This window comes from Mustela nivalis (assembly GCF_964662115.1).
Source record: "Mustela nivalis genome assembly, chromosome: 6".
NCBI classification, from domain to species: domain Eukaryota; kingdom Metazoa; phylum Chordata; class Mammalia; order Carnivora; family Mustelidae; genus Mustela; species Mustela nivalis.
In genome coordinates, this window is record NC_139025.1 from 29,813,210 (window position 1) to 29,825,631 (window position 12,422).

At 49.8% G+C, this 12,422-nt stretch overlaps 1 protein-coding gene across 2 annotated transcripts in view; it reads left to right on the top strand.

The window, feature by feature from the left end:
- Positions 1-10,123: 10,123 nt before the first annotated feature.
- The window catches only part of DGLUCY (D-glutamate cyclase), a 75,093-nt gene continuing 72,794 nt past the window's right edge, over positions 10,124-12,422 (top strand). Inside the window, exon 1 of one of the 2 annotated variants that reach the window (XM_082735626.1) lies at positions 10,124-10,389. The gene's annotated coding sequence lies outside the window, so the exon portion shown is untranslated. The remainder of the gene's footprint in view (positions 10,390-12,422) is intronic. The other variant, XM_082735627.1, reaches the window with a different exon arrangement.

Consider the following 12,422-nt stretch of genomic DNA (forward strand, 5'->3'; position numbering starts at 1 on the left):
GGCAGAGGCTTTAATCCACTGAGCCACCCAGGAGCCCTGCAGGAAGTAGTTTTAAAAGAATTAAGGCAAAGAAACTGGCCTGCCTTCTGACCTACTAAAGAGAAGGAAAAAATTAAGCAGGGAGATGACTTGGCAGAGGACCAGTGTTTCCAAACTCTTTTTAACACGTGCCCTTCACCGATAGGCATCAAAATGCCCCCTTTTCCCCAGAGATTGTGATCTGTCCCCCTAGGAAATATAACCATTGCCTTTGGATGACAACCTCGCATACTCAGGACTCCTGGGTCTCCCCAGAAGCCCGGAGCGATTTGCAATTGTATTTAGGAAAGGGGAACATTTTTGGTGGCATTAGCTGTTTTTTCCAATGACCCCTCCCCATGCTCGCCACCCCCCCCACCCCCCCACCCCACCCTGACCCCACCCCTACCCCGCTCCTCCCAAGCCAGGAATCAGGACAGCCCAGGACTGGCAGACCCAACTGCTGGGTTCCCAGGCTGCGCCAGCCCTGGAAATTGCTGTCCCACCTTCACAGGTCCCCGCCCGGCCCCGCCCCGCCCCACCCCGCTCCCTGGGCTCAGTTTCCCCACCACCAGCTCTCCCATCTTTAACAAGAAAATTAGATGGTTCTAAAGTTTCTTCTCAGCTCTAACATTTCATGAGCCCAAGTTCAGTTTTCATCCTGACCTAGATTTTAAAGATAATGTACTTAAAATATTACAAAATGTGAAAGTGATCAGTTATCTCCTCCGCTTGGCAGTGTCATCGCTGGAAGTGCATTGGTGGGCGTGGGGGGGCTATTTTGGTGCCTGGATGCTCAGAAGAGGAGGAAGAGAGGGTGGAGAGATTACCAATTCAGTAACCTCCTCACGACTTCTGAGGCCAAGTCGATGCTTATCTTGAATGCCTAATCCAAAGAGCTAGGAGTTGTGCAGGTGTGTTAGAAGAGTGATTAAAAATAGTTGCCGCTTTCCTTTACTGACTGCCTACTGAGGGCCGTGGACTTGACATGACTCTCTCTGATTTGCAAAACAAGCTCTCAAAGTGGGCAGTATGATCCCCGTTTTATATAAGTGAGCAGTGAAATAACTTGCCCAGGCTTCCCTCGTTGATGGAACCAGGATTCAAACTTGAGTGTGATGCCAGCCAACACCTGTCGTCTTCCACTCTGCTGGTGGCTATACAGTGCCGTCCCCAGAGCCGGGGCAGCAGCATCCCCTGGGAGCTTAGGTATGTAAATTCCCTAGGTCTGCTGAATCCAGAAGTCTGGGGCTGGGGCCCAGAAAGGCCTCCACGGGATTCTGATGGATGTAGGGTTTGAAAAGTCCTCTATGATGTTAAGCTGACCCTTGCCAGTAGCTTGGTTCAGCAGTCACACCGTGGAGATCCTCAGAAAGCCAACATTTCTGATGACCTTGCAGTGATGGGGGACATTTGAAAATCATCCATTACCTGGATAAGGGGTAACAGCCTAACACTTTAGGGATGTTCTAAAAATGCCACAGAAATCCTCAAGTTGGTTTATTGAAGCATCATTGAGTCAAAGATAAACTGAGTCAAAGTCAGAATTAGCTGCCAGGGATCATTTTTCTAATTTGACTTCCTGGCTCAAAAAAAAGGTGGGGTGGGGGGAAAGAACAGCGCTCCAGAATTCCGGGTGCTCTCTGAGAGAAAATGGATGGATTCCAGAAGGAGGCGATGGGATGAACTGAAATTACTCTCATTGGAATTAACTTTTGCCTCATGTCTAGAAGAGGACTTTCCTCTTTTTAAGACGAGTAGATCATAAGGTGTAGAATTTTGCATGTTGATTCCTACATGGAATGGTTGCTCAGACTCGCTGTTCCTCTCTCTGGAGCTGGGAACAGTAGGCTAAAGGAAGATGTCTTTGGAAGTGGGAGACAGACATGACTTATGGAGGAGCAGGGGTGTCATTGGCAGAATAAGGAGGGTCAGTAGACTTTGGGTAAAGCTTGGTGGGCTCACAGGTGCACGCACAGAGGATAGAGTTGGAAGATGGTGGATGGGCTGGGAGATTTGTGCATCTACTCCCAGGGATGAGAGGGTGCTGCGACCCCTGGTTCTTGATGTTGAAGGTGCACCTTTCCCTCCTGCTAAAGGAAGAACCACCAAATGTTGGGGCTTGGACGCCTGAGGGGAGCTGTGGCCAGTCACTCAAGTCTTCATGCACCTGCCCCATGCTGACACCAGCCCAGATGAAGTTACTGGGAAAATCCTCACACCACATCGGCTGGCTTCATTTCAGATTCCTGGTCTCAGACTGCAAATGGGCCATCAACACTACCTCTCCTCCTGTTGGCTTGCTTTGCTTCACTCTCATACAAGTATTGTGCCTTTTCCTCCCTCCTCCTGCCCACTCTCCATCCCAGCTTCTACTGCTGACCGAGGCCGCGTGTTTGGTCGGGAAAATAGAAACCAACAGATGGAAACTCCCTCCTTTTGCCACCATCAAGTGTACACATCTTCCTACATCTTCTTCAGCAACACCCTTCTCTTTCTTCTCTTACACTGGAGCAAGTGTTTCTACTCCTTCCAAAGGCAAATCCCTCAGCCCGTGGTCTGTGTCCTACTCTTCTTGCTTATCCCAGAAAATCACATCTTCTCTCTCTCTCTCTCTCCTTCCTCAGCAAATTTTCACTCCACCTTGGATCATTGCCATCAATCTATAGATCTCTGCTGTGTCTCATATGTATATAGAGAGTTTTTAAACTTTCAAATATAAGAATAATAATATACATGTGTGAAGCCGAACTCACGTATGCACGTATGTATGTATGTGTACATATGCATATATATACATACACACAAAACTGCATATAACTTGTGAATATACACGACTCTTACAGACAACAAAGGTTATTCCCGTTGGCCCCGCCTCCCACCTCATTTCTGGCTCTTCCCCTGTGCCCCCCATTCTCTCCTCTCGTCCCTCTAGCTTCTGTTCCTACCACTCCACAGAGCGGTAGTTCTCAACCTGGTGCATTTTTGTCCCCCAGGAGAAATTTGGCAATGCCAGGAAATATTTTTGGTCGTCACGACTCAGGGGAGGGGTCTCCTGGCCCCTAGCAGGTGCAGTCTGGGGATGGGGCTTAACAAGCTACAGGGCACCGGACAGCCCCCCACCGCGGAGAATTATCTGGCCATGAACGTCAATAGTGCAGCCACTGAGAACCCCGCTTCAGAGACTGCTCTTGCCAAGGTTCCCAGGAGCTCCCATGATGCCAAGTCTAGCAACTATTTTCCACGCTCAACACACCATGCCCCTCTCTCCTGGATTCTGTGACGCTTCTTTCTCTTGGTTTTCCACCTATGATTTGGGCCATACCATTGTACGTTCTTCTTCTGCCTGACACAGTCCTGGGCTTTCTTCTCATATTTCTCTTCCCCCCTGTTTTCCGAATTGGCCCATCCAGTGGCTTTCCATTATTCGCATGCGGGCTCTGGAGCCAGCCGGTCTGGCTCGGATGCCAGCTCTCAGCTTCCCAGCTGTGTGACCATAGTAACAATTTCTTCTCGGTTACTGGGCAGCCTTAGTCTCTTCTTCAGTAAAATGGGGATAATAATAGCACTTACTGAGCTGAGCTGTAATCACTGAAAGAGGAAAACCAAGTAAAACTCAAGAGTATAAATGCACATCAATTGTGATTGTTGGTATTTCTGACTCTGTGACATGAAAATCGCATGTCTTTTTTTCCTTTAGACCAGAGAGCTCAAAGACACTAAGGACTCACCAGATCAAATCAACACAGGGGTCAAGTTCAATCTGATTCCAAACAGAAGCACAGTTTGAGCATGAGATGTGTGCCAGGCACAGAACTCGGGCTAGGAATTCCTGCCCTGTAGGGCTGACTTGCACGGAGGACACAGGAAACACTCACAGAAAAGTACAACAAAGTGATAGCTAGGATAGGATGGGCGCCAATTACCGGAAGACCGCGGTTGTCAAACAGGATTCCGTGAAACCGATTGGTTGAAGGTAGGTCCTCAAACTCTTGAATTCCAATGTCTGTATTTTTTTCTATTGAGGTAGTGCTGACACATAACATTTTCATTGGAAATGCACAGTGCCATGATTCCAGATTCAAATTCCTATTTCAACATATACGTTAAATTATTTTTTAAAACTGAGACGTTTTAGAGTTTTATTTATTTATTTATTTATTTAATGTAATCTCTACACCCAACATGGGGCTTGAACTCATGACCCTGAGGTCAAGAGTCACATGCTCCACTGACTGCACCAGCCAGGCACCCCTCTTTCAAACCATTTTAAAGTTGTAAAAAGAAGAACACGCTCCTGGGCAAGTTGCGGGCTAAATTTCAAGATGGTAGAGAGCATCGACACATTGAGTTTTGTCTCAGGTTGACAGATTTTCGTCCCGACTGAGGAAGTGAGTGTTTCCTTCCATCTCTATTTCATAAAAGAAAATCTTCATCCATCTAGAGAAGAGTTGCAAGAGGAACTATTTTGCTTAACAGCTTTTTTGGCGTTATAGTTCATATACCATGCAATTCACGCATTTACAGTTTGAGGTTTTTTCTTTTAATAGTTATACTTTGCAACTGCTTACCTTGGCAAATCAGATTCTGCAGAGACTGTACAAAGAAAATAGGGGCGCCTGGGTGAAACAGTCAGTTAGGCATCTGACTCTTGGTTTAGGCTCAGGCTGTGGTCTCAGGGTCATGATTTGGGAGCCCCACCTTGGGCTCGACACTGAGCGTGGGGTCCACTTAAGCTTCTTTCTCTCCCTCTCTCTCTGCCCCTCCCACTTATGCTCTCTCTCTCTCTCTCTCAAATAAATAAATAAATAATTTAAAAAAAAAAAAAGAAAACACAATAACAAAGTAAAACGAGGGTGCTGTGGGGTGATGCCCACAAGTGTCCGTAATATCAATTTTCAGATTTTTATGTTCAAGTGAACCCAAAGATTTCTTTTTTTTCTCAATATTTTTCAAGATTTTATTTATTTATTTGAGAAAGAGAGAGCATGAGAGCATGAGAAGGGGCAGGGTCAGAGGGAGAAGCAGACTTACCTGCCAAGCAGGGAGCCCGACGCGGGACTTGATCCCGGGACTCCAGGATCATGACCCGAGCCAAAGGCAGTTGCTTAACCAACTGAGCCACCCAGGCGCCCCTGAACCCAAATACTTCCTGCGGCTGCCTTTCTAAGTAATTACATAAAGCTGAATGTAGAACATGATTTCATACTAACTAAAAGCCTTCGTGTATGTGCCTTATATGTTGAAGTTGCCCATAAGAGATAGACGAAGAGATTTAATTTAGCAAATATTCTAGTGCAGTGACCGGCGAGAAATACATGACAGGGTGCATCGGTCGGTGAGACGTGCTAGGCAGAAACAAAGCAGGCAGTGAGGGGTCAGGAGCTGAGCAGGGGAGGGTGGGAGACGGGGAACAGGCCAGGGAGGGGTCATACTAGTGCAGGATCCGACCCCGTCTTCATGTGAAATTTTGGTATTTTGCTCATCATGAGTTTTCTTCCATTAATTTTCATTTTTCGTTTTGACTCAGGACTTTCCGTTACTGAGTTCTTCGGTGCCCTCTTAAATTTTACACCCTGGTTTCTACCCCAGAAGCAGGGTCTGTGTAAATATGATCACAGTCACGCCAGGAAGGCTAAGATGCCTGGCTAAGTCTTCAGAAATTTACTCTGTGGTCTTTGGAAAGGGCACTGGAGGGTCTGGAACAAACAGACGACGTGACCAAAAATACCACCTGGGGGCTCTTGGTCTGCAAGTCGTGTGGAGAATGAGCGGAAATGACCGGCGTGCCGGGACCAGTTGGGGGAAATGTACTGTGCATGATCTGGGGATGCTGGAGCAGCAGGCAGTGGAGAGGAAGGCTGGTGGCCCCCTGCCCTTCGTGTGTCTTTGCCTGCCCCTAAACCAGCCCCAGAAGTCAAGCAGCTGAGCAGACACAATGGATCCCGGCCTCTTGCCTCTTGCCTCTTTCTGTTTTTCATATGGTTGATCTGTGCAAAACAGGAAATTCTGCCGTGACAATGGCTTTATTTGCGGCTGAGAAATGCAATTTCGAGAACTCTAAAAACCAGCGGCGCCTTGTGTAGCAGGTCAGCCATGGTTATGGAATCTCCTCCCTTTCCAACAGGGGTCGCGACCCCCCCCCCCCCCCCCCCCCCCCCCCCCCGCTCTGCCAGCGAAATGAACTCAAGAGCTGCTCTGTCCCTAAGACAGGGGATGAGGTGACTTAGCCTTTCGGGAACTCCCAACTGCATGGGGCCCTGGCACCACAGAGGAGAGGGGCTGGGCTGAGGGCCAGGCAGGCCCTGTGAAGGCAGGGAGCTTTACAGGGAGAAGGAGGCAGACAGGAATGTGCCGTGGGCCCCAAGGGTCCGGGCCTCCAGACCCTTCAGCAGCACCTTCTAGTCCCTGTTCAGTGGACTTGGAATTTCCGGCTCTGATTCCTCCTGGTGGACTCACTCCCTGGTCACTGTCTAAAATGAGATTTGACATTCTTTTGCAGACTAGTCTTTTGGAATCAGAGTCCAGTTTGAAACCTGCCTGTGGCTTCCTAGCTGTGTGACCTTGTATAGGTTGCTTGGCTTCTCTGAGCCTCAGTTCCTTCATGGAGTTTACATGACAAAACCCAGCAAGAGTCAAATCCCTGCTTCTCTGCTTGGTGTCCCTAGGATGGTGGGCCAGACACTTCGCCCTTCAGAGCTTTGATGTTCTCGTCGCTGGTAGGGTGTCACTGTAGAGCTTATTGCACTTGTCCGGATCAAAGGAGATAAACCCCTAAATAAGATAAAACATGAACATGGCAAATAGTAGGAACTCAGTAAGCAGTGACCGTGATTACTGCTATGGTTGGAAGTAGTAGCTCTTATAAAGCTCTTATAACGTAACTCTGGAATAAGCTGCAGCAAATATGGGAGCAAGGTGAATTTCAGGGCCCCAGTGAGATCCTTTAGAACTCTCCTCTGGCTCCCCTTGACTGACCCAGCCAAGCGCTGACGGAGCACCTACTATGTGCCAGTCCCTGTGTTAGAACAGGGGACCCGGCAGCAAAACAGATATGCTTCCTGCTCTCGTGCAGCTTAATGTCTAGTGGGAAAATCAGAAAAGCAAATAATTTTATGAATTTAGAGTTCCCTAAAGTGATTTGAAGGAAGAATCTAGCAGTTAGGAGAAATTACAATAGAAGGTGCCAGCTTGGTCTAGGAGGCCAGGGACACTTTCAGAGGAAGTAAAAGTTGATATGAGATCTGCTGATGAGGGACGTGATGAAGCCAGCCCTGTGTTCCTCCCTGGTCCTGCGGGGCTGTGACGCCTGGAGGTCTTCATACCTTGGTTCCCCTATACTCTGGGGGCCGCCTCTGCCAGGTGTTAGGCGCAGTCTGTAATACCCAGGGATCTCCCTCCCTGCTCTCCCTTCCAGGAGTCGAGCAGACGAGAGATCAGAGTAACAGGTGCGCTTTGCAGAAAGGAGAAGTTGTATGATGCCCGAGAAGGCAGAAAGGCCGCTGGAGACAAGAGCCGACAACCAGAATCCAGGTCCTTCCTGGCTACCTCTGTGGACGCAGCAGACAGGGATTTGCATGTTCCCCGGGGCTGATGTAAAATGAGTGAAATGAAGCCGAGGGTTGCTGGCTGCGGGCCGATGCCGTGTGGTTTCTCCTCGAGGTCTCCGTGGAGCCAGAGCAAGACATGGCCTTTGATCTCTCTTCAGCAGTTGGCAGAAACCTCAGGTTTACCGGAGGCCAGATCTACTTTTGAGGACTGATCCCTCAGCCCCACCACTATCAAGGGGCAGCCACTTCTGGAAGCTTCCTGTCAAATTCAGGCTGGGCAAGGCATCTCGAATTCCCATTTCTATCACCCTTCCATGGCCTACCCCTTCCTTAACTCTGGAATAGTGTCAGTCACCTGTCATACCATAATCACCTGGGTTTGTTTGTTTGTTTGTTTGTTTGAGGGGGACTCGCGTTAGCTAAGCAATTACCAACAATAGCTTGATTATACTCCTAAATTCTTTGGACACAAGCAACTGCTTCTTCCCCCAAGCTCACTCTGACGCTATCGGAACATTGTACTGGTTGCCTCCCCTAGCAGTTTTGCCGGATCTCACCCCCCTGAAGAAACCAACTGTAAATATTTGACATTCCTTGTACCTCTGGTAGTCCCCACAGCCTAACCTTCTGGGGCTTTCCATTTCAGCTTTATGCCTCAAGGGAAAAAACAGAAAGAAAAGGCCAGGGTGTGTTCCAGGCCCTGAAGATCTTTATAAAGATTCTTTATAAATAATCACCGCTTGTGGGGTGGGCGTTAGTTAAGGTGTCCCTGTGGTTTAGGATACTAATAAAGCCTTTTATATGTGTTTGGTCAAATATAGACACGCAGAATTTGCCATTTGCAACATGTTTAAGTGCACAGTTCTGTGGCATCGAGGACCTTCACAGTGTCGGTGCATCCATTTCCAGAACTTTGTCATCGTCCCAAACACAAGCTCTGTACCCAGTAAACAGAAGCTCCCCATTCTCCCCTCCCCCAGCCCCTGGTAACCACTCATCTGACTACGAATCCGACTCTTCTAAGTACCTCATGTAAGTAGAATCAGGTAATATTTGTCCTTTGTTGTCTGACTTTTTTTCACCTAGCGGAATGTCTTCCAGGTTCATCCATGTTGTGGTGTGTACAGACTTCCATCCTTTTCTAGAGATCCCATTCTGTGTTTATAGGACACGTGATGTTTATCCATGCATCTGCTGGTGGGCACTTGGGTTATTTCCATCTTTGGGTTAGCGTCCAATAAAGTTTAACATGGGCTCTGGCTCCTCTGTGACTTAGGACCAATGTGATATCTACCTTTTACTTTTAGTTCATCTGCTAGAAACAGGACGTCCATCAGAGCAACTTCCCACTCTGGGGCTCTGCAGGCAAAGCTGGAGCTGGAGACGGTGAAGGAGGAGCATCTGTGTTCTCTGGGGACCTTGGCAAAGTGACACGGGAGGAGGGTCTGGCTGGTCAGAGGTAGCAGCCTGGTTGGGTGGAATCAGGAACATGGGGTTCCTGATTCTATAATATAAGAGAACTTCCATTCATTCATTCGAGTAATTCATCCATTCATTCTATTGTTCTCTCACTCATTCATTCCAATATTATTTAACACAGTCATGAGCTCAGGTTCCCGGAGCTTCCAACCATCAGAGGCAGAGAAGCAAAGCCTAAGGGTTTGCGGCTTTGGGAGGAGAAGTACAGCTGGGAACCCAGAGGAGGCACCTGTCCTGTACTCGGGAGCCAGCAAATGCTGTCTGGAGGAAGCTCGCACCTGTGCCAAGGCATCAGGGAAGGGAAGAATTTAGCCAGGGGAGCAGAGGATGGAAAGGGGGAACCAGGTCTGGGAGGGGCACACGAGAGCCCAGAGATGAAAGGGAGGAGCCGCCGTTGGCCTACATGCGTGTGACTCGTGTTTTGAGGTTGGGGGTGCGGAGACTCAGGAGAAGCAGGAGCGGAAGCCACGGATGTGAGCAGGGACCATTCGGTGAGGGAACTCGGGTGGTATTTAGGCTTGATCCTGGGGCAAAAGAGAAATCAGGTGGCTTTGAAGCAGGAGAGGAAAGTAGATCCTGTTCTACCCTTGAGGGAGCCACCATCCCCTGAGCCCTTCCGGAGGGCTCCACGCCTCCCTCAGTGAACCCTCACAACAGCTGGCCTCGGTGAGGGAGGAGGTCCCGGACTCCCCATGGGGGCGGCAGGGTGCTGACACCACCATCCCCTGGGCTCTTCAGCGTGGTCTGGGAAGCTGGATGGAAACGCTGGCCGTCTACCTTCTGGATCGGAATCTGCCTTTGAAGGGGATCTGCTCATGGTCCCTGAGCACACTGAGGTCCGAGAAGTGCTGGGGTGATTCCCAAGACTCAGTGCATATTAGAATCTCCGGGACAGTGCTTCGGCCCTACTCCTGGATCACAGTTTCTGGGGCTGCCATTCAGGCATCAGGACTTTTCAAAGTTCCCCCAAGCCCCGTGAATTCCACGTCCTCTTTTCCAGGGAGGGCAGGCTGACTCCTGCAGGAAGCATGATTGGAGGCTCTGCCACTTTAAGAACCGGAGCTGGCTGCCTGCCCAGGAGGCCTCGGGAGGCCACCCCCCCAGGGCAGGGACCAAGTGAGCACGGGCTGCAGGCTGCCACGGTCAGCGCTGGGTCTGGCCTGGGCTCCCAGACCCGTGCCCCACGAACAGCCCCAGCGGCGCGGTGGCGCGGGCGAGCCGAAGAAAGGGGACCTTTATGCCTTTTGGGGGAAGCGCACATTCTGCGAGGCCGTGGAAACAAAGAGAGGAAAACAAAGAGAGGAACTGTTTGTAGCCCTAGTCCCGACGTCCCAAACCAACAGTAAGTCAGGAGGGCGCAGAACACGACACAGCCCCTCCCCCCAGGACAGCACACACATGCCCCCCCCCCCCCCCCCCCCCCCCCCCCGGCGCAAATTCTTTCCCCACGGGGTGGTTGGGGGGGAGCCTCTGAAGGTCAGGGCTCAGCTCCTGACAGGCAGCACCTGATGCCCTCAGGTGTGGGTGGTGTGTTTCTCATTCTGTCCCCTCTTCTGCTGGGGCCTGGAGGTCCAAGCCACTATGCCCTAGAAGACCAAGATCCTGTGAAAGCAGAGAAAGTAAAACTGAAACCTGTCAGTATAACTCTCGGTCTTGGGACCTCAGGCTTGCCTGGGACACGGCAGTGAAGCTAATGGCCACAACGGGGATGGTCATGGGGGCTGTGGCTGTCATGGGGCCGTTGGCCTGAATCTAGGCAGGGCTCTTGAAGGAGGGGGAAAGGGGCGTGGAGGCAGGAGCCTGATCATCGACTGGGGGCTGAGCTCTGTGAGCCCCATTCCACGGCTTATCAGGCTTGTCTCCGTCTCCACTGGGGGCTGCAGTGACAGGCTTCGGACCTTGCGCCATGCGCCACCAAACGCTAAAGGCAAAGCCTTGTGACTTTGGAGTGTCTCTTCTCTCATGTTATCTGTGTCTCCCTGCCCCCCCTCCTTCATTGCGGACAATTGAGAGCTAACTATAATCCGCCTTGCTTCCTGAGACCGTGTGCAAAAATTATCATGCGTTGGGGGCGGGTAGCAGGTTGAGATTATGTTGGCAGAAAGGAGAAGGTTGGCATTGATTGGCACGCAGAGGAGGGATGCTGCCTTGTGTCTTCAAGATCACTGGGTATGCTCTAGAAGGAAGGGAAGGGGAGGTCTGAGAGTAGGGAGCAAAGAGAAAGCTGGCTTTACCAGGGGGTGGAATGGAGATGAGGAAGAAGGAAGAGGAAGGTGGCCTGGGGTGAAGGGCAGGGCAGGGTCAGGAGCCGACTGTGGCTTGTCCAAAATGATGATGAAGCATCTGAAAGAGTCAGATATGACATCTGGCAGCAGGGCTAAGTCCCAGAGATCAGTTGCTGGCCTCTGAGGTGTTTTATTTATTGATTAATAGGAGCTTCCTTGGAAAATGGGAGATTTCATGTTTGACTCTCAGAGGCCTGGACACCAGACTTACACAGCAGTCCCCACTCACATGCAAACACATTGCCTGCCCTCCCCACCCCCTGCCACCGCAACTCCCCGACCTCTGTACCTGTCCAGTTCCCATGGGCATTGCAAATTGCTGCTACTCCTGGTCTTAATAATAATGATTCTTTTATATCGAGCCTTCTATTGAGTGTGTGTGCATGGGACTGTGTGTGTGTGTGTGTGTGTGTGTGTGTGTGACTGCATGCGTGCACACCAGGCACACAGGTGTGCTCTCTTTCAATGAATTTCAATTAATCTCTCCCCTTTTCCATTGAGGGTGACAGATGCACAAAACCAGACATACCCCTCTCCTTTGCAGATTCCACAGCCTTTCCAGGCGATCTGCCAAATTGCTAGATGACATTTGCTTTAAAAAAAATTTGAGTGCATTTTCTTTCTTTTTTTTCTTTTTAAGATTTTATTTATTTGACAGAGACACAGAGAGAGAGGGAACACAGCAGGGAGAGTGGGAGAGGGAGAAGCAGGCTTCCCACAGTGCAGGGAGCCTGATGGGGGCTTGAACCCAGGACCCTGGGATCATGACCTGAGCCGAAGGAAGACGTTTAACGACCAAGCCACCCAGGCACACCATGAGTGCATTTTCTTATTTTGATTTTAAGTATTTCCTGGCCTGCATTAAGGTGCTATTTCACCTGTGCCACACTTGGTAGTTTTGAAAGCATTCCTTAAACATATGTGAGTTCATTTTCTCCTTCCAGCAGTTCTGTGAGATCGATAGTTTGGGTCCCCTTCCTGTGCTCTCTTGGAGAAAACTGACAGCACAGAAACCAAATGACTTGCCTTGGCTCTGCAATGATTTTGAAGAAAAGTTAGTAAAAGTAAGCTGTGTCCTTTACACTGCATG